This window comes from Dromiciops gliroides, chromosome 3 (genome assembly GCF_019393635.1).
Source record: "Dromiciops gliroides isolate mDroGli1 chromosome 3, mDroGli1.pri, whole genome shotgun sequence".
Classification (NCBI taxonomy): domain Eukaryota; kingdom Metazoa; phylum Chordata; class Mammalia; order Microbiotheria; family Microbiotheriidae; genus Dromiciops; species Dromiciops gliroides.
Window position 1 is genome coordinate 94,620,586 of NC_057863.1, and position 27,383 is coordinate 94,647,968.

The 27,383-nt window shown below is 39.3% G+C and overlaps 1 protein-coding gene across 6 annotated transcripts in view; it reads right to left on the bottom strand.

Annotated features, from left to right (window-relative positions):
* AKAP11 (A-kinase anchoring protein 11) overlaps window positions 1-27,383 on the bottom strand; it is a 99,911-nt gene that overhangs the window by 67,288 nt on the left and 5,240 nt on the right. For 3 of the 6 annotated variants that reach the window (XM_043998630.1, XM_043998625.1, XM_043998629.1), the window contains exons 1-2: window positions 22,113-22,210; window positions 5,805-5,915 (exon numbers count right to left, since the gene is read on the bottom strand). The gene's annotated coding sequence lies outside the window, so the exon portion shown is untranslated. Of the gene's footprint in view, window positions 1-5,720; window positions 5,916-21,821; window positions 21,975-22,112; window positions 22,211-22,305; window positions 22,407-23,305; window positions 23,346-27,383 lie in introns of those variants that run through there. The other 3 variants (XM_043998627.1, XM_043998626.1, XM_043998628.1) reach the window with 3 other exon arrangements.

Genomic DNA, 27,383 nt, shown 5'->3' on the forward strand with positions numbered 1-27,383 from the left:
GAAAAAGACTTGGAGATAACAGCAATCTATCTTGCACCAAACAAAAATTAAAATTTAGTTTAGCTTTTTTTCTTTTTATTTTGTCTTTTGCCATCTGTTAAGATAAATGTGTTTTTTGTGCTCTGCCATCTGTTATGACAAATGTGTTTTTTGTGCTCATACAACTTTCATTTGTATAATTTAATATGATCATAGATCTAGAACTGGAAAGGACTACACATGGATACAGCCTGTGTGTGCAGCATTAGTAATTATCCTAACCATGTCCAAAATGGGAGGAAAGCCCCTGAGCCTTTTGGGTGGACTCCCTATCATGAACTTATAAGAAGACATGTATAAAAGTCACTTAACATGGACAGATATATGTAAATCGTGACCTTCCTCACTGAAGGGAAGATCTATATTGATGTAAAATCTTTTTTTAATTTCTGAGTGATGGACATTAAGATCAAGAAACATTGTACTTTTCCATGTCTAGAGTAATATTGGATCTTGATCTCTATCCTTCGATCCCTTTTCAACTGAAACATGAGTTTGTAGCTGGAGAAGGCAGGTTGGCAGTTTATCTTCTTTCAAAGTCATTCAACTCCCCTGGCACAGGAGTGGTTGTAATAGATTTTGCAAATGAACTAAGGTTGAAGTTTTAGTTTTATTTGATGGCTGGAGATGAGACAAAAGGACCAAAGATCTCAAGTAATCCCAGTAGAAAAAAAAGGTTAGATTTATAGCCATTTACATATAGGCAATAGTGAATATTGCTTTAGAGGACTAGGTATTGCTTGTGACATGCTAAATATTTACTTTTGATATTCATGATAGCTGAAATTGAGTACCTTTTTATGTTTTGTACAGATTCTAAATAGCTTCATGCCAGTGTTTAAATTTAAATTTTGGTTTTAAGGTTACCTGTGGGCAGCAAGAGAAATGGAAATCCACAATTTGGATCTTTTGGACAAATTGACTTAGTGTGTGTGTGTGTGTGTGTGTGTGTGTGTGTGTGTGTGTGTACACATGCTCACAGTTCCATGAGAAAGAAGTACATTGGCATCTCTATCTTCCAATAACTTATTTTGTTGGGTACTGTTTGTTATTCTAGGAAAGCACTGAATATTATTTACATTCTAATTGTATTCTTGGAGAATTTTAAAATTTCTTTTTATTTTCATGTGGGAGAAAGGCATGCAGTTTTGTCAGGTTTCTAAGTTAATGGTTTTATGAAAAGTTTACACCACACTTAAACCACTTTCCCTATCCCAGCACTGTTTCCATCAAAGTTTTATTTCTTTCCTCTACCCTGCCACAGAGGCATCATGGAGTTCTCAAAGACAGAGCTAATGGAACATGGATGGTACAGTGGAAGGTGCACCAGATTTGGAGTCAGGACCTGATTATATTGAAAATGACTGACATGAAGACACAAAGGTAGCATGGTAGATGATGCATAGTAGGCGTTGAGTAAATGTTCATGAAGAGATTCATCATCTGTTCTCTGGGACCAAGACTAGTGATTATAATTAATCTGAATTCAGCTACTTTCCTAGTGTGGTTGTTTACATTACTGTGATCACTGGATCTCTTCTGTTTACATTCCTTTATAAATTCAAAGAAGTCTTGCCCTAGTCCTCTGAATTCCTCATTTCTCTCATTTTTCGCAGCACAACAGAATTCCTTTATCATGTCCATTATTATACAACACATTTTTTCAGCCATTCCCTAACTGACGGACCTCACTTTGTTTCCAAATGATGTAAATATTTTGGTGTATATGGGACTTTTTGTTCTTTTTGATCTCCTTGGAGTCAAAATAGGATCATTTTTCTACATAATCCAAATTGTTTTTCAGAACAGTTGGACCATTTCACAGCAGTGTATTAGTGTTCTTATCCTTCCACAACCCTTTCCAATGTTGAAGGAATATTCATAATCTTCCATCATTCATATCTAACTTTTTGCAAACAAACTTATATCCCGAAAATGTGTTGTCCTTAACTGCCATCCTTCTATGCTTAAAAAGTAGGTCAAGTGTTCATTACAGCACTTTTTGAAGCCACATCCACTAGAATGCAAGCTCCTTGTAGGTAGGCCCTTTTTTCCTTTTCTTTGTAGTCCCACCATTTGGCACAGAGCCTGGAACATACTACATGTTTTGTTGACTAATTATAGCACAGATTGTCAGCTAAATTTCTTTATAAAATTATTTTAGTTGGTATGCTTTCACTAATTTGTCCTTTATTCACCATCAACTTGTTTAAATAGATCAGAATGGGAGGGTTGTTTTTTTTTTTTCTTTTTCTTTTGTTTTTTCTAGCTTATTAGCTTTGCTCTTTGCTCTAACAAGTCACTGGTCTATATAAAGACTGCTGACTCAGGAATGATTCACATTTGCAACAAGTCAGCTAAAATATGATCCATTTCAAGTTTTATGTTGGTATTTGGTACTCTGCCCTGAACAGTACCTTCTCAATCTCTTCTTGAAGAAAATATTCATGATGAATATGCAAAAGTTTCCTGTACATTTTATAAGGCTTCTCTCACTCCTTGCTCCTGATCCATATTTTTAATTGTCTGCTTTCGTTCTCACTTCAAATGGAAGTCAACTAATGCATAGTGATGATGAACCCAATTGAGAAAATAATTTCTACAGCTACAACACTGTAAAGGAAAACTATGAAAGATTTAAGAACTACGATCAATATAATAACGAATTATGACTGAAGAAAACTGACTCAATGCTTCCCACTTCTTGGTAGAGAAATGATGGAGTAGAGGTACAGAATGAGAACTATATCTTTAGAAATAACCAGTAAGTATTTGGAGTTGGTGTGTGTGTGTGTGTGTGTGTGTGTGTGTGTGTGTGTGTGTCTATACTAATTATTACAAAGGAAGATTTCTATGGTGGGGAATAGGAATAATAACAATGACACTTTTAAAAGTGAAGAGTATCGGGGCAGCTAATGGATAGAGCATCGGCCCTGGATTCAGGAGGACCTGAGTTCAAATCCGGCCTCAGACACTTGACACTTACTAGCTGTGTGACCCTGGGCAAGTCACTTAACCCCAATTGCCTCACTTAAAAAAAAAAAGTGAAGAGCATCAATGAATCATTTAAAAAACAAATAAAATGGACCAAAATTAAGTATAGAAGGGAACATGGATAAGTAGAGCAGTAAGAGAACTACCATGTTAAAGTATTATCCAAAAAAAAAAAAAGCTGTACAACAATGAAGAATCAGTCATCTTTTTCTCTACTTAGCATTAAGGAAATGTTCATGTCTACATGCCAATTTTATAATGAAGAGGAAAAAAACAAACTAAAGGAACCAAAAAAACAAAAAGAAATATTTAACACCATATGGTCAGCCTACTGGTAATAAACCTTCCAGAATTTGCCTTCAATGGCAAAGTCCTTTAGATCCCAAGGCAAACTCCAAACCAAGATGAGTCAATGAAACAAGACTCTGGAAGTTCTCTTCTGTCAAATGATAATCCCACCTATTCTATTCAAATCACAAGTCAACTGGGGAAAGGAAGGGAGGGAGAAGGAAAAGGAGGGAGAAGGAAAGGGAGGGAGGAGAAGAAGACTGGGAAGGACTTTGGTGGCAAAGTGTCCCCACTCATGGTCTTCAGTAGCTGTGGCTGTAGCACCTACAAGAACTGTGACCAGGCTACATTTACAGGCTGCAACCCCACAGGACAGTGACAAGAACTGGGCTGGAAGTACTGCCATTCTTAAATTTCCTGGCTCATCTTCATCAGTATGAGTGAGAGATGTTGGTCAAGGTGGTACGGGTGGTTTGACTTGCTTAGCACATGCTGCCTACTGCAACTTCCTCATGGTGCCTTATTACTTCAGATAGACAGACTGGTTTACCTGCACTGTGTATGTGTGTGTGTGTGTGGGGGGGTAGGATGGAGGGGGTAAGAACTGGCTGGTAATTGGTGGGAATGACTGACCCTTTCTCCCAGGGGTTGCTATTTCAGATGATTACTATGAGGGCTGGGCTGAAAGTAGGATCAGTGATCTGAGCAGTACTGTCATTTTCAGGGCTCTTTTGCTTATGTCTAGTAGCAGCAGTTGATCAGTAGTTGCTGCTAGTCGTAGAGAATGTAAAGTCCTTCTCTGCAAAGATTTCTCCCCATAATTATGGCTATAGGGGCTCAGCTGTAAATTTGCCTGGAGCAAATTAAGGGGCACTATTATTCCTAAGGCTCTTGGGTTCAGACTTCTGCACTGTTTCCATCAATGTTTGGGGGGAGATATTAGTCAAGAAGTTGGTGAGGTATGACTTGCATAGCACATGTTCCCTTCTGTTTTCTCCCTCAGAGTACTTTGTTGTTCCCTATTTATCCAATCTGTCTTTTCTTAACTCCTTAATATGTTTCTTCTGTTACTATGATACCAGCAGTCTCCCAGACTCCAGACTTCTGAACTATGTGGTAAGAGTTGATATGCAAGTCACTTGCTTGAAACAAATAATGGATTTAACCACAGAAAGTGTTATAAGTTAGTATGGCACAGTATATAAGCCGGGTTTGGAGTCCGGAAGACCTAATTTCAAATTTGGCCTTAGATATTTAATAGCTATATGACCCTGGGCAAGTCAGTTAAACTGCCTCAGTTTCCCCATCTGTAAAATGGGGAAAATTATAGCACCTATCACCTAGAGTTGTGGTGAAAATCAAGTAAGATGAAAATTGTAACACACAACATATTGCCTGGCACATAGTAAAGCACTATATAAATGTTAGGGTTTTTTTGTTTTTGTTTTTTAAGTGCCATCCAATCTTTTCTTGCCACAATCATAAAATGGACACCAATACAACCTTGGGATCTTACAGAAATAAGACAGTTCCAATGTTTTTTAAAGCAAAAAATATACATCACATTTGGTTTTCCAGTAGAAAGATCATCCTTGGTGGGGTTAAATTGCTGCCCCAGAGTCTGGATATAAACTTTTAAAAGCAATGACAACAAATGGTATATTAAATCAATAATAAATGATATGCCATCAGCTATATATAAAAACTGTTTAAATTAAGTATGTATTTTTGCTTGTTCCAGAAGTACGTTCAACAATAAGAATAAAGTCAAAGGCTTATAGACTACCCATACCTATATGTCATAAATACTTTCTTCAATGAGGTGTCAAACTCATAGCTTCCCAAATGGAGCAGAACCAGATTAAAATGTAATTTGAAAATTTTAACAAAATACAAATATAATAAAACATAGATAATGTTAATTTGTGGTTTTTTAAGTCAATATACAGCTACAGAGATCTATTTCTATTTGAGTTTAACATCACTTATGTAGATCACAAACAATCCATACCTTTCCAACCTGTTCGATTATTTTTCATGATAATCCTTAAAATCTCCACAGAGGGGTTTCAACTAGATGGAGGATTTCTCTATGACCCAATTATCCTGAATTTTCATGAATACCAATGAAGGATGGCAAAGGCCCATCAGTTATCACTTATACTCACTACATGTTCAGCCTACCTCTTTTTCCAGTAAATCATACATCTCTGATGATATCCATTTGTGCTAGAGCCCATTCATGCTTTAAATGAGCTTTTTTCCTTTTGGGTGACAACTTTAATTATTTGGAGACTGTGGTATTCCATGACTTCTAGTCATTCAGAATCAGTGGAAGAAAAATGATTACTTCAAAGATAAACTTTCTATCAAAGAAAATTTAAAATGGTCTTTCTCACCTATGTAAAATCTTTATGAGAATAATTTACACAAGTAAATCATCAATGAAAATGTGAAGAAGGAACATGCAGACTTTCACAAACCAGGCAGTGGGGTACAGCGCAGAGTGGTAGGTTTGAAGCAAGAGGACCTGGGGTCCAGCTCAGCAGAGAAAACAGGTCACCAAACAACTTCACCAGAAGACATCAGCAGCTCTAAAGGGAAGCAAGAATAAGAAACAGAGGAAAGCTCCAGTGTGGATGTAGTGATAAGAATTTGATTTACCTTTGGTAGGTATCCCCAGCCACATGCTTGCACACCCTACAAGTGTGCTCCCAGTGTGTTTCCCCTTTCCCATTAACAATGTATTTGTGAGAAAATATGTTCCCATCTATATTGGAAAAGGTTTCTTTTCTCTGATTTTCTTATGCTATTATATATTTTTGCTTTTGAGGAAAAGTTTGAAGATGGGTTCAAATCCCAGCTGTGACACTTATTCTTAGTTGCAATGCCTTTGACCCCTCAATTCTTTAATCTTTAAACGAAGAAGACTTTTTTTTCCTCCAGGGTTCAATTTTTAATTTATTATTTATTTTTTTGTTTTGTTTTGTTTTTTAGTGAAGCAATTGGGGTTAAATGACTTTCCCAGGGCCACACAGCTAGTAAGTGTTAAGTGTCTGAGGCCGGATTTGAACTCAGGTACTCCTGACTCCAGGGCCTATGCTCTATCCACTGCGCCACCTAGCTGCCCCTGTTATTTATTTTAACACTCTTTTCCTTTTAAATTGAGTTGCAAATTCTCTGCCTCCCTCCCACAAACTCCAACAACCAATGAGAAGGCAAGCAATATGTTATCAATTATGCACACAAAATCATGCAAAACATATTTGTAATTAGCCATACTTGGGGGGGGGGGTGAGGCAATTGGGTTAAGTGACTTGCCCAAGGTCATACAGCTAGTAAGTGTTAAGTATCTGAGGCCAGATCTGAATTCAGATCCTCCTGACTCCAGGGCTGGTGCTCTATCCATTGTGCCACCCAGCTGCCCCCATTAGCCATACTTTTTTTAAAAAGCAAGAAAAATAAGCACAGTGAGAAAATCATACTTCAATTTGCACTCAATTCATCAATTCTCTCTCTAGAAGTGGACAGCATTTTTTCATCTGGAATCCTTTGGAATTTCTTGGATCAATGTATTGATCAGAGTAGGCAAGTCTTTCACAGTTGATAATCATTACAATATTGCTGTTACTATGCACAATGATCTCCTAGTTATTCTCACTTTGCTTTGTATCAGTTCATAAAGGCCTTGCCATGTTTTTCTGAAACCAACCCCATTATTTCTTTTCTTTTTTTTTTTTTTTGCAGGGCAATGGGAGTTAAGTGACTTGCACAGGGTCACACAGCTAGTAAGTGTCAAATGTCTGAGGCCAGATTTGAACTCAGGTCCTCCTGAATCCAGGGCTGGTGCTTTATCCACTGCGCCACCTAGCTGCCCCTCTCATTATTTCTTATGTAACAAGAGTACACCATCACATTCATATGCCACAACTTCTTCAGTCATTCCCCAGTTGATGGGCATCCCCTCAATTTCCAGTTCTTTGCCACAACAAAAGAGTGGCCATAAATATATATATTTACTGTTAAGGTGCTTTTCCTTTTTCTTTGATCTCTCTGGGATACTAACATAGTCATGGTATTGCAGGATCAAAAGATTTTCTAGCCCTTTGGGCCTAGTTTCAAATTGTTCTTCAGAATGGTTGGACCAGTCCACAACTCCACCAATAATTCATTAATGTACCTATTTTCCTTCATGCCCCCTGGCATTCATCATTTCTAATGGCACGTCAGAATTTTGATTTGGATTTCTCTAATCAAGTGATTAGAGGGTTGGGGTTTTTTTTTTATAAAATTAGAGATGGCTTTGATTTCTTCTTCTGTAAACTGACAGTTTAACTTTGTTGAGTCCTTCATGATTGCTCTTTCATGTTTACCTTTCTATGCTTTGCTTCAGTCTTGTATCTGAAGGTCATATTTTCTGTTCAGCTCTGTGCTTTTCATCAGGAATGCTTGAAAGTCCTCTATTTCACTAAAAACCCATTTTCCCCTGAAAAAAATTACACTTAATTTTGCTAACGGATTCTTGGTTGTAATCCTAGCTCCTCTGCCTTCCAGAATATCATATTCCAAGCCCTCTGCACTTTTAACATGGACAGTAAGATTGTGTCAACTTCTATTTTGCCCTCTGGACCTAAGATAACAGGACAGTTTTCCTTGATAATTTCTTGATCTATGATGTCTAGGCCCTTTCTTCCATCATGGCTTTCAGGTAATCCAATAATTCTTACATTTTCTCTCCATCTATTTTCCAGGTCATTTATTTTTCCAATAAAATATTTCACATTTTCTTCTATTTTTTCATTCTTTTAACTTTGCTTCTTGATGTCTCATGGAGCTATTAGCTCCTACTTCTCCAATTCTAATTTTTAAAGCATTATTTTTTAGGGAGATTTTGTACTTTTTTTATTTGACCAATTCTTGCTTTTTAAGGGGTTCTTTACTTAAGTGAATTTTTCTAACTCCATTTCCATTTGCCCTATTCCTGTTTTTTAAGGAGTTCTTTTACCATTAGGCCAATTCTGTTATTTAAGTGTTACTTTCTTCAGTATTTTTTGTGCTTCTTTTCATAATTTTCTTTCATCACTCTCTTTTCCCAATTTTTCCTCTACCACTCTTATTTCTTTCATTAACACTTCTGGGAATTTTTGCTAGCCTTGAAAACAATTAGCACTTTTTTTAAGGTTTCTTTTGTAGCTATTTTCCCATTGTTGTATTCTTATGAGTTTATGTCCTGATCTTCCCTGCCACCTTAGTAGCTTTTTATGATGTTCATTTTTGTTATTATTAACCCATTTTTCCAGCCCATTTCTTGACTATGAACTTTATGTTAAAACTCAGCATGCCTCACCTGGGAATGGGGAAGTACCATCTCAAGCTTCAGGCCTTTTTGTGCTGCTGTTTTCAGAGCTAATTCTGGAGGAGTCTGTACATTTTTGTTGCTTCCAAAGTGGTATGATCCTGAAGTATGGTCAAGTTCTCCTGGTCTGTGCTCTGGTCTTAACTAAAAAATGGGCCCCTAGTCCCCAGCAGCCACAAGTGCTAGTGTACCTCTCTGCTGTGGCACTGTGACCAGGACTCCTCTCCACCCTGGAATCATGACCCAGAACTGCATATGGACAGTAGATTTCCCAATAAACACCAGCTATACACAGTGCTAGCAAAGGGTTCCCTGTAATCTCTTTCTAAGCAGTTGTCTGACCCCCTCCATTGCTAGGATGAGGGCTCCTGAAGCTACTACTGATGCTACTGATGCTACTGCTGCTGCTCCTGGTCACTGTTGCCACTGCCTCATATGTGGGCTCCACAAAAACCTCCACCAGACTTCCACCAAAACAGATTTCTCCTGCCTACCTCTTAAGTTTTCTTAGGCTGGAAAAATATCTCACCTGGACTTTTTGTTGGCTCTGCTGGTCCAAAATTTGAGTGAGGCATTATTTTAATTTTTTTTTTTTTTTTAGTGAGGCAATTGGGGTTAAGTGACTTGCCCAGGGTCACACAGCTAGTAAGTGTTAAGTGTCTGAGGTCAGATTTGAACTCAGATACTCCTGACTCCAGGGCCGGTGCTCTATCCACTGTGCCACCTAGCTGCCCCGAGGCATTATTTTAAAGTAGTTTGGGGAGGCAGAGCCAAGATGGCTGAGGAAAGGCAGTGACTTCCCTGAGCTCTCCCTAAGACCCCTTCAAATAATTCCATAAGATAATTCCTAGAGCAGCAGAACTCACAAAAGGATGGGGTGAAATCATTTTCCAACCAAAAACAGCTTAGAGGGTTGGCAGGAAAGATCTATTGTACTGGGGTGAGAACGCAACGCAGCCCTGTGCAAGCTGCAACAGCACAGATCCAGCCCCAGGTAGACCACCCCAGAGAACAAGCCCTCAGGAGCCTCTGAATCAGCTGTGAGAGCAGCTGCTTATGAAACAGCCCACAGACAGTGAGGAGGTTGAGTAGTTGACCAGGAGGAGATTACAGAGGTCTTTTTGCTGGAGTTGATGCAGGACTCTGTTGTTTTGACAGTGCTCAGATCCAGGTTGCAGTCTTGGGTGGCAACCCAGGCGAGGGAGGGGTGCAGGCATGCCAGAGCTTGTAGCCTCAGTGCAGCAGGATTCTGTTCTGGGTCAGAGAGCAGAGAAGCAGGCCTGTGGTTGCTTGCAGGCCAAGGCATAGGCCAGAGGAGTGGTGAACATGCCTCTATTTGAATCATACCACCTTGGAGGAACTAGGGACTTACAAATTCCTGTAAGTATCTCAGAAAACAGCTGCTCAAATCCCTTTAAGCTTGGGACAGTGCACCCTCCACCCTGGAAGCAGTGCCCCACTTTAAAAAGGAGTTAAAAGTAAAAAAATAGGCTAGAAAAATGAGCAAGCAGAAAAAAAAATGCTAAGCCTAGAAAGTTTCTATGTTGAAAATCAAAATACACCCTCAGGAGAAGATAAACTCAAAGCTCCTACGTTCAAAGCTTCCAAAAAAATATGTATTGGTCTCAGGCCATAGCACTCAAAAGGGACTTTGAAAATAAAGTAAGAGAGGTAAAAAGACCAGAGGGAAAAATGGAAAGAGACATGAGGGTGATGCAAGAAAATCATGAAAAAAAATGTCAACAGCTTGAAAAGCTGAATTGGCCAAATGAAATAGGAGGTACAAAAGCTCTCTGAATAAAATAATTGCTTAAAAATTAGGTTTGAGAAAATGGAAGCTAATGACTTTTTGAGAAATAAAGACACAATAAAGCAAAGTCAAAAGAATGAAAAAGTATAAGGCAATGTAAAATATCTCCTTAGAAAAACAAGTGACCTGGAAAATAGATCCAAGAGAAAATTATTGGACTACCTGAAAGCCATAATCAAAAAAAGGGGGCCTAGACATTATGTTCTAAGAAACTGTCAGGGAAAATTGCCCTGATATTCTAGAAGCAGAAAGTAAAATAGAAATTGAAAGAATCCACCAATCACCTCCTGAAAGAGATCCCAAAAGGAAAACTTCCAGAAATATTATAGCCAAATTCCAGAGCTCCCAGGTCAAGGAGAAAATATTGCAAACAGTCAGAAACAAACAATTCAAGCATTTTAGAGCCACAGTCAAAATAACACAAGATCTAGCAGCTTCTACATTAAAGGATTAGAGGATATGGAATATGCTATTCTGGAGGGCAAAGGACTGGGATTACAACTAAGAATCACCTACCCAGCAAATGGAAATTCAATGAAAGAGAAGACTTTCAGGCATTCATGATGAAAAGATCAGAGCTGAAAAAAAAATTTGACTTTCAAATGCAAGACCTTAGAGAGGCATAAAAAAGGTAAACAAGAAAAAGAAATCATAAGGGATATTAAAAGGTTAAACTGTTGAAATTTCTACATGAAAGAAGGTGATACTTATAACTCATAAGAACTTTCTCATTATTAGGGCAGCTGAATGGAGTATATTTAGACAGAGGGCACAGGTGTGAGTTGAATATGAAGGAATGATATCTTTAAAAACAATAAAATTAAGGGATAAGAGGAATGCACTGGGAGAAAGGGAGAGGTGGAATAGGGTAAAGTATCTCACATAAAAGAAGAAAGAAAAAGCTTATAGAGTGGAGGGGAAGAAGGGGGAGATACAGGGGAGTGGGTGAGCCTTACTCTTATCAGAATTGGCTCAAAGACGAAATAACATACACACTCAATTGGGTATTTGGGTATAGTAATCTATCTTACCCTGTAGGAAAGTAGGAGGGGAAGGGGATAAAGGGGGGGGCAATGAAAGAAGGGAGGGCAGACTGGGGGAGGAGTTAGTCAGAAGCAAAACACTTTTGAGGAAGGATAGGGTGAAAGAAGATAGAAAATAGAGTAAATGTCATGGGGAGAAAATAGGATGGAGGAAAATACAGTTAGCAATAGTAACTGTGTGGGGCAGCTAGGTGGCGCAGTGGATAGAGCACTGGCCCTGGAGTCAGGAGGACCTGAGTTCAAATCCAGCCTCCGACACTTGATACTTACTAACTGTGTGACCCTGGACTAGTCACTTAACCCCAATTGCCTCACCAGAAAAAAAAAAATTAGTAACTGTAAAAAAAAATTTGAAGCAAGTTTGTTTGATAGGCCTCAGTCCTCAAACACATACAGAACTGAGTCAAATTTGTTAAAATAAGAGCCATTCCCCAATAGAAGGAAGATCAAAAGACATGAAGTTTTCAGATGAAATTATCAATGTTACCTATAACCATATTAAAAAAAAATGTTCTCACTACTGATTGGAGAGATTCAAGCCAAAAGAATTCTGGGTATTACCTCACACCTATAGGATTGGATAAGAGGATAACAGAGGAAAATGACAAATGTAGGGGATATCGGAGAAGTGAGACATTAATACACTCTTGATAAATTTGTAAACATTCACACATTCTGTAGAGCAATTTGGAACTATGGCCAAAAGGCTATAAAACCATGCATACTCTTTGACCTAGTAATACCACTACTAGGCTGGTGTCCAAAGAGATTTTTTTTTAAAAAGTTGAATTTGAAATTGGGGAGATACCCATCAATTGAGAAACAGCTCAAAAAATTGTGGGATGAGATTATGATGTAATACTACAGTGCTACAAGAAATAATGAGCAGGATGCTATCAGAAAAACCTGGAAAGATTTAAATGAGCTGATGCAAAGTGAAATGTAATGTATACAAAATAACAGCAATACTGTAAGATGATCTGCTGTGAATAACTTGGTTATTTTCAGCAATACTGTCATCTAAGACAACTCTGAAGGACTTATGAAAAATGCAATTCATCTATAGAGAAAGAACTGATAGTATCTGAATACAGATTGAAGCATAATTTTTTTTGCTAGTTCCCTTTTCTAAAGTTTTTTTTGTCTGTTTTCTTTCACAAGCTGATTAATGTGGAAATGCTTTGCATGACTATACATGTATAATTTATATTAAATTGCTTGAGTTCTTGGGGGGTGGGGAGGGAGGGAGGAAGAGAATTTGGAACACAAAATTTTAAAAATTTGTTTTTACATGTAATTTGGGGAAAAAATTCTAAATAAATCGGGAAAAAAAAGTTTTAAACAAATAAAGTTGTTTGGAGGGGAATATTGGAAAGTTCAGCTGGGTTGGCCCCTAATTTGCCATCTTGACTTTACTTCTAAACATCCCTTCTACCTCTAATTAAAATCCTATGATATTCTACAAGAAACCACATCTTTACATTCACACAACTGACTAAAAAGTGTAGAGAACACAAGTTCACATGATGTTTAACTTTTTTAGTAATTCAGTAGAGTAAAATGTTACCATAAAGAAATTCCTCTGAAGCATCTCTCATACAAATGTCAAAATCACTAAATTTAAGATTTATTGAAGGATACCTTTACCTTTCTCAATCTCCTTTGCTGGTTCATCATCTTATATTGCATCACTCCCAAAGGTTCTGTCTTCGATCCTCTTTTCTTTTCCCTCTAAACTTTTTCTCTTGATATAAGTTCCCATGAGTTTATCTATCATCTCTCTACAAATGACTCACAGATCCATATAGCCAGTCCCAGTGTCTCCCCTGATCTTCAGTACCACATCACCAATTGCCCACTGGAAATTTCAAAATGGATGTTCTAAAGAAATCTTAAACTTAGCCATGTCCAAAACTGAACTCACTCCTCCTAAAGTATCCCCTCTTCTAAAGTCCCCATTTCTACTGAAGGTACTAGTACCCTTCTAGTTTCCCAGGTTCTTATCCTAACTTCAGCACTTCCTGAACTCCCCACTCTTACTTTCCTGCTATATCCAATCAGTTGCTCTATCTTGCCATTTCTTCCAACAACATTTCTCACAACCAGGCTATCTTTCTTTTCTTTTTTTTTTTTTTTTTTTTTTTTTTTTTTTTTTTTTTTTTTTTTAGTGAGGCAGTTGGGGTTAAGTGACTTGCCTAGGGTCACACAGCTAGTAAGTGTTAAGTGTCTGAGGCCGGATTTGAACTCAGGTACTCCTGGCTCCAGGGCCGGCGCTCTATCCACTGCGCCATCTAGCTGCCCCACTATCTTTCTTTTCACTCATGTAGCTACTACTTTCAGGTCCTCTTTACCTCTCACCTAGCCATTGCGCTGACCTGATTGTGGTATGGCTGTGAAATCTGTATGGTCTACCAACACCATTCCAGGAAAGTGAATCACTTCCATTTGAAAAGTCTTAGGAAGATTCTGAAGATCACCTGGAATTTTTGAAGTTGAAATGCCACCTATTCAAATGCTATAGGAGAGAACACAACTCTGATGGGCTGGCCATATTGTTCAAATGCCAAACATACATTTGCCTAAAAGACTATTTTACAGAGAACTCACACAAGGCAAGTGCTCCGTTCTCACAATCTCTCTGAAGAACTTTGGAACGGATTGTGTAGCATGGATGACACTGTCAAAGGACTACCTATCACAGCATGCCTCCATCTATAAGCAAAGTAGGAATTGCATTAGCTTAAAAGAAATGTGAGATTCAAAAATTTAGAGACATTTCCACTCCAAATTTTCATGTGGACTATTTGTGTCTGACCTGTGGTAGAGCCTTCCAAGCTCATGTAGTCTGATTACTCACACTATACCTTGTCCCCAACAAAGTGATGTCCTTTTGGTCCTTTTTGAGGATGAAGGACACTGTGAAGTCTTCCTAACTAGTTTCCCTGCCTCAAGTGTGTTCACATTCCAATCCATCCTACACCCTGCTTTTGAAGGAATTTTCCTTAAACGCCAGGTAACTCTCCTACTCAATCGTCTCCAGTAGTTTCCTACTGACCATGAGATAAAATATAAATTTCTTATAATTTCCAAAGACCACAATAACCTGGCCCCAACCAAACTTTCCAGCCTCACTGGGCATTACTCCTGCACCCACACTTTGTGATCCAGACAAACTGCCCTTCTTGCTGTTCTTTACACACCACACTCCATCTCCTATTGCCACACCTTAATTCCCCAGCACTTAGTACAGTGCCTGGCACATACTTGTTGGCTAACTGACATCCCTCTGATTATGAATATCAAGCAAAGCATTAAACAGGAAGTTATGGGTTCAACAACTGTATTTGGCAAAAATACAAACATTACAAAGCTGGATGAATCTGTTTGTAAACAGATTTACAAAAAAATTTGTAAAGCCTGGCTTTCTCTAGCCCTGTCCCCATCAGACATCCAATATCTCTCGTGATACAAAAACATATTTTTCCACCTTTCCCTCTCTACTGTAATTTTATTTCCAAATATTAACCCTCCTAGTTCCTTATAACAAAACATTCACTCCCTTACAGAGCCCTTCCAGCTCCAAATCCTAGGATTTCTCATAAATAAATAAGCAAATTCAAGAGAATTTGAGAAGAGAGAAAGCACTATCAGGTAGGAGATTCAACAGGAAGTTTCACAAAGAAGGCAGCATCTGATCTAAACCTTGAAGAAAATGAAGGATTCTCAGAAATGGAAAGTAGCTCTTCAAAGGCAAAGGCAATAAATGCAACACAAAATTCTGAGAAGAAATAGGGAATGGATGAAAGAGAGGGAATGAAAGGGTGTAATGCTAAAGAACTCTGGAAAAATAGGATTACAGAGTAGGCTCCTGAAATAATCCAAGCAAGAAGTGATTATCCTTACTGGAAGGACACTGATGCCCTCAACAAAAATAGGGAAGTTTGGAGTAGAAAATGAATAGTAGAAAATAAGAAATTTCATTTTGGACAGGTTGAGTTTGGGATGGAGATGTCCAGCAGGGAGCTGATGAATGAAAGAAAAAGTACTTAAGTGTTTATTATGTGCCAAACACTGTGCTAAGCTATGGAGGTAAAAAACTGCAAAAAGGAGAAAGTCCTTTCAGTCAAGAAGCTTACATCCTAAAAGGGAAGACAATAAATAGGATGACAGGATAATAAAGCTAAAGAGAGCCCTAGAGGTAGGTTATCAAGTCTAAATTTTTCATTATACAGATGAGGAAAAGTAAGGTCCAGAAAAGTGAAATGATTTCTCTAAGGTAGGGAAGTGATAGGCAAGGAAGGATATTTTGTTTTGGAAAGGAAAAAGGATGGTTACTAGAACAGTTAGAAAGCAGACTAGCATACCCTTACTATTTTATTGTACTTCTAGAACTAGAAGGAGGGGAGGAAAGGTGGTGAATACATACACAGCTGTAGGGAGTGACTTGGGAAAGGATATCTAGGACCACCTAGATGTACTGGGCCACATATGAGGTACTCCCAAATCAGGACAGGGAGGAAGGAACCAGTGCTGGAGTTACAGAGGTGAAACAGGTTAAGTCCTCCAAAGTCTCACCTCTAGTTCTAGGGTACAGCACTTTGTCCAAAAGATGGCCAAAGAGTACAAAAGTGATTCTTTTCTAATTGTAGTTGATTGCTGGGAGCCATACTATAATATGGGAAGCTTTTTTTTTCTATTCATTTGCCTATGAAATGGAAATGAGATAGAGAGCTACAGACTGAAGGGATTAAAAGTTAAAATGAATGTTCTTTAGGTATGGGATATGAAAGCAGCCAGTGGAAAATAAAGATTTAAAATAAATAAAAGGGAAAGATCAATAAAGAGACTATCTTTCAGAAAAGACGAAACCAAGGACTTAAGTAGAAGGAAGGCACTGGAGCAAATGAATAAAGAATACGGGATGATGAAAGGGTAGTGAGGAATACAAAAGGGAAAAGATGGAACTCATGATAAATGTACTTCATTTTCTTTTCTTTTTGGTGGTATTTTATTATATTTTCCAATTATATAAAAAGATTGTTTGCAACATTCATTTTGGTAAGACTTTGAGTTCCCAGTTTTTCTCCCCGTTTCTTCCCTCTTCCCTCCCATACATATTCTTTTATATATATATATATATATATATATATATATATATATATATATATATATATATATATATACACACACACACATATATTTCCATATTAGTCATGTTATAAAAGGACAATCAAAACAAAAGGGAAAAACCACAAGAAAGAAAAAATAATAATAGTGAAAATAGTATACTTTGACCTGCACTAAGACTAGCATTGTATTACTGAAAAGAGCTAAGTCTTTCACAGTTGATCATCACACACAATGTTGCTGTTATTGTGTACAATGTTCTCTTGGTTCTGCTCACTTCACGTTTTGAGTCTTTCCAGGTTTTTCTAAAATCTGCCTGCATTCACATACAACAACTTGTTCAACCATTCCCAATTAATAGGCATCCCCTCAATTTCCAATTCTTTGCCACCACAAAAAGAGCTGCTATAAATATTTTTTTGTGTGTGTGGGTCCTTTCCGTTTTTATGACCTCTTTGGGATACAGATGTAGTAGTGGTATAAAAGAGCAGAAGAAATATACGGTAAACATTAAAGACCAATTATAAGGGAGTCAATAAGGTATATTTCATTTTCTTTTTTTCTTTTTTTTTTCCTTTGGTGAGGCAGTTGGGGTTAAGTGACTTGCCCAGGGTCACACAGCTAGTAAGTGTTAAGTGTCTGAGGCCGGATTTGAACTCAGGTACTCCTGACTCCAGGGCCGGTGCTCTATCCACTGCGACACCTAGCTGCCCCTATATTTCATTTTCTTAAAGTAGAAGGTGGGTCTTCTGCCAAGAGTGAGAAGAGTGAATAGTCTTGTAGGTTTGAGGAAAAGAAGAAAAGATTTGGAATGGCAATTTAGAAAGATTTATAGGGTCAACTAGGGAAAAGTAAAAAGATTAGCTTGCAGCAGTAGTGGCCCATTTAATAGTAAGTAACACATTAGTTGACACAGTCAGCACAGTTGTATGACCTTCTCTAACAGCAGTCAACAAGTATTTATTAAGTACCTAATGTGTATCAGGCACTGTGGTACAGGCCGAGGATACAAAGAATGGCAAAAACATTCCCTGCCCTCAAGGAATTCACAATCTAATGGGAGAATACAATATGTAAGCAAACAACTATGTACAAACAAGATAAGGACAGGATAAATTATATTTAATCACAGAGGGAAAAGCACTAGTATTAAGGGAGACTATGAAAGGCATGCAAATGGGAGTGAAAAAGGTAAATCCCACAGTTGGGGTTTTTAATCGAGGCAAGAGCAGCAAGAGGACAAGGGGGCATATTACGATGGTGGATAGGAAACAGTATATACAGTAAAAGTAAAGCTTCTTAAACTGTGGGTCACGACCCCATTTGCCATCAAGTAACTCAGTGGGGGGGGGTCATGAAAAATTTGACAGCAGTAAAAGATTCTGTACACCTATTTTATATATCTATATACCTGAGGTCATGTAAAAATTTCTTGGGCAAAAAGGGGTCATGAGTGGAAAAAAGGTAAGGTCAAGATAGCATGGAGAAGAAAATGGGGCCAGGCTGGAAGTAGACTAGAAAAGGAGGGATATAATGAATGGAGATGGCAGTGAAGACAAAGAATATATTTAGGAAAAGTAAAAAGTTAAACAAAAAGAAAGACAGAAAGATAGCTTGGGTGCAAAGAGAATAATTTTAAATTTCTAGGTCAAGTAGCATTATAGGAGATGAGGAAATCAATTCTTTTATATAGTTGAGGTGGGGCAAAGTACAATTCAGGCAAGGTTGATGACTTGGGAAGACAGGTTGTTTGAGAGAACATCATATGTATATGTTCAAATCATCAAGTAAGAGAACAGGGAATGTGTTAAAGAGAGTAAGTCTTAAAGGAAGATCAATGACAGTAAAGGGGGAGTCTAGAAGCGGCAGAAAGGAAAATGAATCATGACTATTCTTCCTGGACCAATGTGTCAGGGATGTGACATACATACCCAGTTTTGAAGAAATTGGTAAGGATACAAGCCTCTAGGACCGAGGTTTCCATGAATGCAAGGAGACAAAAGGCATGTTAAAGGACAAGGTCAAAGACAAAGTGGTTTGTCAAAGATAGAAAAGAGGTTCCAAAGTGCACAATGTAAAGGGAAGAGAAAAAACAGAGTCAGGAGGGATTTTACAGATGCAAAAAATGAAGGCCTGGCAGGCCAAGTAACTTGCCAAAAATTACACAGTCAGCAGATTGCTGTATCTGATTAAAGCAGAGGTTCTTCATCTAGAATCCATAAACTTGGTTTAATATATAGCATTTTGATAACTGAATTTTTAAAATTGGCATCCTTTATTACCTATACACTTATTTTATTCATTAAAAAAAAACCCACATTATTCTGAGAAGGCATCCATAGATGCTTTAAAAAATCACCAAAGACTGCCATGACAAGTCAAAAAGTATTTATTAAGTGCCTACTGTGTGCGAGGCACCATTAATCACTGAGAAGATCAATCATTAATCAAATAAAAGCTAAAGACAGTTCCTGATCTCAAGGAGCTCACAATATAATGGAGAAGATACAAAAACAATTATTTACAAAGATATATAATACCAAGGAATTAGAAGCAAAAGTGAGGAGAGAGTTCCAGGCATGGGTACAATCACTGAAAATTTCTAGATTCTGGAAATGGTGTGTCATGTTTGAGGAACAGAAAGGAGGCCAGTGTCACTAGATTAGTCCAAGGAGAGAAGTTATGAATTTTAAAGGAAAACAGATAATTTTATAATTTGATCCTGCAGTATATAAGAGGGAGTCATTGAACTTGACTGAATAGAGGGAGGTGACATGGTCAGACCTGTGCTTAAGGAAGATCAATTTGACAGCTAAGAATGGAGGATGGATTAAAGTAGGAAGAGTCCTGAGGCAGAGAGACCAATTAACAGGCAAAAGGCCAGGCATGAACTGATGAAGGCTTGCAGTGGGGGAAGGAAAGGAGAAATTATAATATTAAAAGAGATGTTATGAATGTAGAATCAAAAGTAGAAAGAATAGAACTTGGCAAATGATTGGATTGGGGGATGGAGGAAATGAGAGAAAGTGAAGAGTCAAGGATGACACTGAGAACCGAAGTGAATGGGATGATAGGGTGCTCTGGGCATTTTCTCTGGTTCTCCTCCATGCCTGGAATGCTCTGCCTCCTCAGTTCCACCTACTGACTGGCTTACTTTACGTTGCAAATAAAATCTCATCTTTTACTTCCCAGCCCATCTTAATTCTTCTGACTTCCCTCTGTTAGTTTCTATTTATCCTATATATAACTTTCTTTGTATACATTTGTTTACATGTTTTCTTCCCCATTAGACTGTAAGCTCCTTGAGGGGAGTGACTATCTTTTGTATCCACAGCACTTACAGTGCCTAGCACACAGTAAGCACTTAATAAATGTTTATCAATGATAAAAGATGTCTACTGGACATCTGATTCAACACAAAAAAAGGTTAAGAAGCACTGAATTAAAGTCATAATGATGACCTGATAAGAGTATATAATCTTTAAAAGCACTTTACAAATATTATCTCATTTGAAGCTACAACCGTCCTATGACAGAGAGAAAACAGGTATTATTACAAATCACTAACAAACAAACTGGTCTCTCATTTGGCTTTCAAATTGCTCTCTGAAAACTACATAGCTCCTTGACACTGACTAGCAGTGTGACCCAGGGCAAGTCACTTAACCTCCGTTGCCCGCAAAAAAACAAAAACAAAAAACTACTGGTCCCCACGTTGAACTAACCTTTAAAATCTAGCATAAAAATATATTTTCCAAAATGATTTTATTTTAATAGAATTCTGTGTTGTTATAGAGCACTTTCAAAACACATCAAAATCACTATCAACACAATAATCTTAACAAAGTAGATCAGATTATTACCCTTATTACACAGTTAAAGAACCTAACTAGGTAAAACTATTAAGGAATTTGCCCAAGACTAAACATATGGCAAAGCTGAAAATAGAACTTGGTCTTTCTAAATACTGGCTGGGCTTCTAGTCCCTCTTATATTAAGATACAAAACACTACCCAAGATTTCCTTCCACTTGCCATTTATCATTTTGATGAGCCCCAGGATAATTGAGGAATAAAAACAAATGACATTTACACATCATCTTCCATTCTTTCATTTGATATTAGTAATAAGCCTGAGAAGGTACATTTCACAGACTATAAATTAAGGTTCAGGAAGTAACTTGTCCATGGTCATATAACCTTCATTTAGATATGAGATTTCCAAACCAGATCTCACTGATTTCAGATCCAATTGTTTTTCCCCACTATTACTACATCACACTGCCTCCCTCCTTACCAACTAATGTTTATAGGATCATATCAATATCAGACCCATAAATTTAGAACCAGAATGGTCCTCAGGGGCCACCTAGTCAAACCCCACTCATTCTATAGAAGAGAAACTGAGGCTCAGTGAGGTTTTGTGATTTACTCAAGGTCAGAGGCAGAATCTGAACCGAGGTCCTCTGGCTCCAAAGCCAATTTTCTTCCCAATGTACTACAACACTTGCCTCCCACAGTGTGAGAAAAATGCTTAAAAACCTAAAGGATAAACCTCTTTCCTTCGTTCTAACAAAGGAAAAATAGAAGAATTTCATTTGATTGTATGTAGTAGATATAATAAAATAGCTTCAATGGAAAGGATTATTGAAATATTGGAGAAGTTGGCGTTTATACAAATGAGTCAGAATGCTCGACAGGAAAAACCAGGTTAAAGTGTGTGCTCTGTGGCTAATGGGAGCATTGACAGCGACCTCGAGAGTGACTAGACCGAGGTCCCTTCGAGCAGCGTCATGAACCCAGCCCCCCTCTTCCTTAGCGCCAGGCTCAGCCGCTGAAGGATGCTCATTGGGGAGAAAACGGAAAGGTACCCACGCTCTGCGGCTGCATCCGTAAGGGCTGCCTGACTGCTTCAGGCAGCAGGAGCCTGCAGGTCCCCGGGGGTGCAACGGGAAGGAGGGGGAGCCTGAAAGCACCCAGCCCAAACGGAGAGGACCCCAGGTCCTCGGCCCCCTTGGTGGGGGTGGGGTGTATGGGGGCGGAAGGGGAAGGGAAAAGGGGGGAGGGGACTCCCTCCAGCTGTATCCAAGTTCCCCCCTACCCTCCTCCCGGAGCAACGCCCGGCCCGGCCCCCGCCCCCGCCCCCGCCCGTCTGCAGCTCTTACCCCCCTCCCTCCTGCGGCAGACAGTCCGAGGAGACGCTCAACAAGACGCTGCGGCGACTGCTGCGGCCGCCGCCGCTGACGTTCTAAGCGACTGCTGGACTGGCCCTGGAGGCTCGGAGGGAGAGGGGCTGGACTCGAGTCCAAGGCTGGGAGGGGGATGGGAAGGGGAGGCGAGATCCCCCCTCCATCCTCCCAGCCCCTCCCCCTCCCTCATCCCTCACCTACCCTCCTCCTCAGCCCCGCCCCGGCCCCCCACAACACCTAAGGCAGAGGGGCCTGCACTGCGCTCACCTCGGGGCCGCGGCAGCCTCCGCTGCTCCCAGACATGTCACCGGCCCCGACGACGACCAACGGCTCCCACGGAGCGCCCCCACCCGCCCACCTTCTTTCCCTCCCCCCTCCCTCCCCGCCCCCGCGACCCGCCCCCGAGCCGAGCACCGGCTTCCGCCGTAGCCGCTGTAGCGCTCGGCTCCGCCTACCTTACCTTCCGCCCCGCCCCAAAGCTGTCGCTCAGTCCACTCTCGCGAGAAGGAGAAAGGCAGCTCTCGCGAGATAGCGCAGAAGAAGGCGGGGCTAAAGAAAATCCTTAAATAAAGGAGAAAAATACTTCAGGCGGCCTCCTGCCGGGTGGATGTGTCACATGATAACGATGCTGCCTTCCCATTGGCCCGAGGGCTCGCCCAGCAGCAGGGGCTTTAAACCATAGGCTGGCTTTGTTCTTTTCTGCTGCATTATGCTCTTTGCGCAAGGCCTGATGGGTGTTTGCAGTGACTGTGCAACCTCTGCCCTGGGTGCTGAATCCAGACTAGGCCATGAAGGGAATTCCTCCCTCCAGTCAAATAATCATTAAGCTTTTGTTAAGTGCCTATTATGTGGCAGGCTCCCTATTAGGTTGCCCTCAATTTAATTCAATAAACATCTTTTAAGAGCCTACTATGTGCCAAGCTCTGTGCTAAACAATGGGAGATTACATTCAACTGAGGGCATACTACAGTGATAAGTGGATGCAGAATATGTAAAAGATAAATGGGGGGGGGCAGCTAGGTGGAGCAGTGGATAAAGCACTGGCCCTGGATTCAGGAGGACCTGGGTTCAAATCTGCTCTCAGACAATTGATACTTACTAGCTGTGTGACCCTGGCCAAGTCACTTAACTCTCATTGCCCTAAAAAAAATTTAAAAATAGAGACAGGGATGGAGGTAGTCTTGACAACTAGGGTAATCAGGAAAGGTGTCTTAAAAGAAGCACCCTTGATAGAAATTAGGGTGAGCTTGGCAGGAAGGATGGATTCCATTTTGGAAATTAATTAAATTTGAGGTGCTCATGGGGCATCCATAAAGAGATGTCCAAGCAAGCAACTACAGATTCCGAACTGGAAATTAGAGTTGACTGTATATATCTGGAACTATCTACGCACAAGTAGTCATTGAATCCTTGGGAGCTAATCAGAGTAGTGAGAGTAGGAAATGACAGAGAGCCCTCACCTCAGATTCCCACAAAGGTGCTGAAACATGGATAATGATCCTGCAAAGGAGAGTAAAAGATGTGTCAGACTGGTAGGAAGAGAATCAATTAGTCAATAAGCTACAGTTATCCCTTCCATGCTGTGGGGTTAGGGATGTAGCACCCCCACCCCCACAACTTAGAAAATCCATGTCAAATCTTTTGGCCCTCCCTTTGCACTAGAGAAGAAGTGTGATTTTTTTTTCTTTGATGGGGTGTTTACAGTACCTCACTGTAAAATTTGGGTTAAGTGTTTGGTCATAGGCTCTGTCATCTGCTGACCCTCTCCTGTCTTTTGTGGCTTCTGCAAAACTCCCCCAAAATTCCCATTTAATTTCTTATGCCAACCCACAATATATCAAAATAACAATGGGGAAAGTCATGATGTAAAAAGGGTAACTGTAGTCTAATCTTCCTTCCACATGACAGACTGCTTTCAGATATTTGAAGATAGTTGTTATGTCTTTCTGCATCTTCTTTCATGCCCATTTCCTTCAACTGACCCTTATTTATCATGACTTCAAAGCTCTTTATCATCCTGGTTTTCTTGTTATTACCAGATTATCATGCTGGGTTGTGGCCCTGCTACGCTCTCCATTATGTCAGTGTTCTTCCTAAAATGATCACCTAGTCCAGAAGTTCTTAACTTTTTTTTTTTGATGCCTGGCCCCGTGGCAGTCTGATGAAACCTATGAACCACTTCTCAAAATAATATTTTTGAATGCATAAAATAAAATATACCAGATTAAAAAGAAAACCAATTATATTGAAATAGTTATCAAAACTTTTAAAAAAACATGTTAATGGACCCCAAGTTAAGAACCCCTAAATTCTAATTCAATCACCTCACCCTACAAAAGAGAAAATGAGGCCCAGAGAAACTATGAAACAGGGTCAAGGGGATCACACAACTATTCAGTATTTCAATCTAAACTCTCTAACTCCCAGTTACCTGCTCTTTTCTACTTTATCACAATGTCTTATAGTGTGCAAAAAACCCCATGAAGCCTGTCAAGGAAGACTTGAGTTTTTTTGGTCCTCTATTTTTACATGAAAATTACACTACATAGACTAAATTCAATTCATCAAGTATAATTTAAGTCCCTGCTATATGCTAAGTGGAAGTGATACAAAAAAGAAACATGTGATGATCCCTGCCTTCAAAGAATTCACATTTACTAGGGTGAAACAACACGTGCACAGATAAGTAAATAGGAAATATATACAAAATAAATGCTAGAGGCTGGAGAAAGCACTAACAACTGGCAGAATCAGAATAAGGGCCTGTAGAAAGGCAAGGAAGCAGGAAATGGAGAGGAACAGCAAAGGAGGCCAATTTGGCTGGTCCATTTCATTTTCCTTTGTCCAGGTCAGGAGTGCTGGAAAAGCTGGTCAACATTACCCTGTGGCTTATCGTCTTAAGTGATCAAAGAAACCAGAAAAGGAAAGGGGGAGGGGGAGAGGAGGGAAGGAAGGAGTGGGGAGTTATATTATTAAAATCCTAATTTTAGCCATAATTATTTGCTTATGATCAGGGCAGATCCCAGACAATATTGTGAAAAAGAAAAATTAGTCTGAGGCTTTGCCCCTCCTAGTTGTTCAACACAGGGCTATTCTGTTTAACACCATCTGTAAAGAATTAGCTGATAAGTAGTTTGAATTTTAATAAGGAATTCTTGAAAACCTGAATCCTTTAAGATCTTAAGGGGATGAACCAAAGATGGTAGAACTCTTGTGTAATGGTTGGAATGATGCCACCTACTGGAGACTTGCTGTGGGAAAGGTCCGCCATGAGGAAAATGCCTCAGAGGGCAAGGCCATGTGGCTTTTCCTTGGCGTCAGGAAATGACATTTGTTCATGGGTGCTGCCTATCAAGGCTACCAGCCAATCAACTTGAGGAGCCTCCGATTTTCTGGGAGGAGACAGGAAGGAGGAAAGAGAGCCTGAGCGGAGAGCCCTCGCTCTTTTGGGTTCCTGACTTGATGGTGGTGGTGGCGGCAGAGGACTTCACAGGAAATTTGAGGAAAGATGGGAATGCCAGGCTGTTGGAATTCTGTTCTCAATCTTTTTCTTTCTATTTTTCAATAAACCCTTAAAAACCTAAACTCGTTTTATCAGTGATTTTAGTCAGTTTCCCCCAAAACTGGGGGAACAGATTAGAATCCACATTTAGAATCTTCAATTACACACTTGACACTAGGAAAAGAAAGTAAGGAAAACAGCTATCTAGCTATCTATAGCTATTTACTAAACTGAGTATTATCTATCTACTATCTTTCTCCCTAATATCTATATATATAAACTATATATATATATCTATCATGTATCTATATAAATATCAACCCATTCTTTATCTAAATATCATCTATTTTCTGTGTATTATCTTTCTCTCTGCTATGTATCAATCTACTGTCTACCTATCTACTGTTTATCTGTATATTTTCTATCTAAATATCTATTATCTATCTACTATCTCTTATTTATCTATCTATCCATCTGTCTGTTTATGTGTCTAATTGGGGAGACCTGTCCTAAGCCTTTCAAACCACATTATACAGGCACAAAACCTCTTCTGTTTACTTTTTTTTTTTTTTTTTTGCGGGGCAATGGGGGTTAAGTGACTTGCCCAGGGTCACACAGCTAGTAAGTGTCAAGTGTCCAAGGCCAGATTTGAACTCAGGTACTCCTGAATCCAAGGCCAGTGCTTTATCCACTGCACCACCTAGTTTCCCCTTCTGTTTACTTTTAAGGTTAAATCTTGTTCAGGAGGCCCCTGAATAGGACAGCCTGAATAGAAGGCAGGCACTCCACAGTGTGAAGGAAGCAGAGAGAGGAAGTAAAAGGAAAAGAACCACACAGAGCCAACAAAAGATGCCAAATGAAACTGAACACGGCAGCTGAGGATCTTTGAAAAAGATTAGAGTAGATACCAGGAATTCTTTTCTAGGAAAGCTTGTCCCTCTCTGGGCTGTAGAAACGGAAGGGCTGCCACCTGTTCTGTAGCCTATCATCTTCCTCATCAGATGTTCTGGACTTACTTACGTACGCAGTTAGTAAATCAGGGAATGATTCATATATTCCTAGTGAGGGCTTTATTAAGCGGCAGATAGAAAATACCTCAAAGAGAAAAAAGGGAACTGAGGAAAAACTTTATGGTCTGGATAAGAAACTGGCTTTCATACCTTTTTAAAATTTTAAAACAAATGCAGGGTAAAGGATGAATATGAGACTGACAGAGATATAACATGGCATAGTGGATAGAACGCTAGCCTTGGGTTTGAGTCCTGCTTCTGACACACATTTGTTGTGTGACACCGGGCAAATCAATTAATATCTCAATGTCCCAGACCCTTTCTAAGCTTCAGAACAGTTGGTGATCGACATTCATGGAGGAAGTTCTCTTCATTGGGAAAGATCAAAATAATGAAATCACAGACTCAAAACAAAAACAGAGATAGACTTTTTGGGCAGTAAAACACTAAGATGATAAGGTTATTTTAATAACTTCTAAAGTATGAACAATTTAGCTATAAAACATTAAAAATGCTACCTGGAAAAAAAAATAAAAACAAAACAAAAAAATGCTACCTGGACAATTTCTTATATGTATTACAATATTCATAATAAGAATGTCCTTTTAAAAAAACAATAATCTGGTTTGGTGACCTTAGAATTAGTAAAACTTAGGCCCCATGTTTTAATGGCCCTTTCACTCTTATTTTTTTGTTGTTTTTTTCTTTTTGCAATGGGGGTTAAGTGACTTGCCCAGGGTCACACAGCTAGTAAGTGTCAAGTGTCTGAGGCCATATTTGAACTCAGGTCCTCCTGAATCCAGGGCCAGTGCTTTATCCACTGCACCACCTAGCTGCCCCAGACTCTTATTGTTTTGATAACAGAGTCCCAGAATCCCAGAGTTGTAGCGGACCTCAGAAACCATCTGGTAACTGAGTAAAAAACCACTGTACAGGGCAGCTAGGTGGCGCAGTGGATAGAGCACAGGCCCTGGATTCAGAAGGACCTGAGTTCAAATCCGGCCTCAGACACTTGACACTTACTAG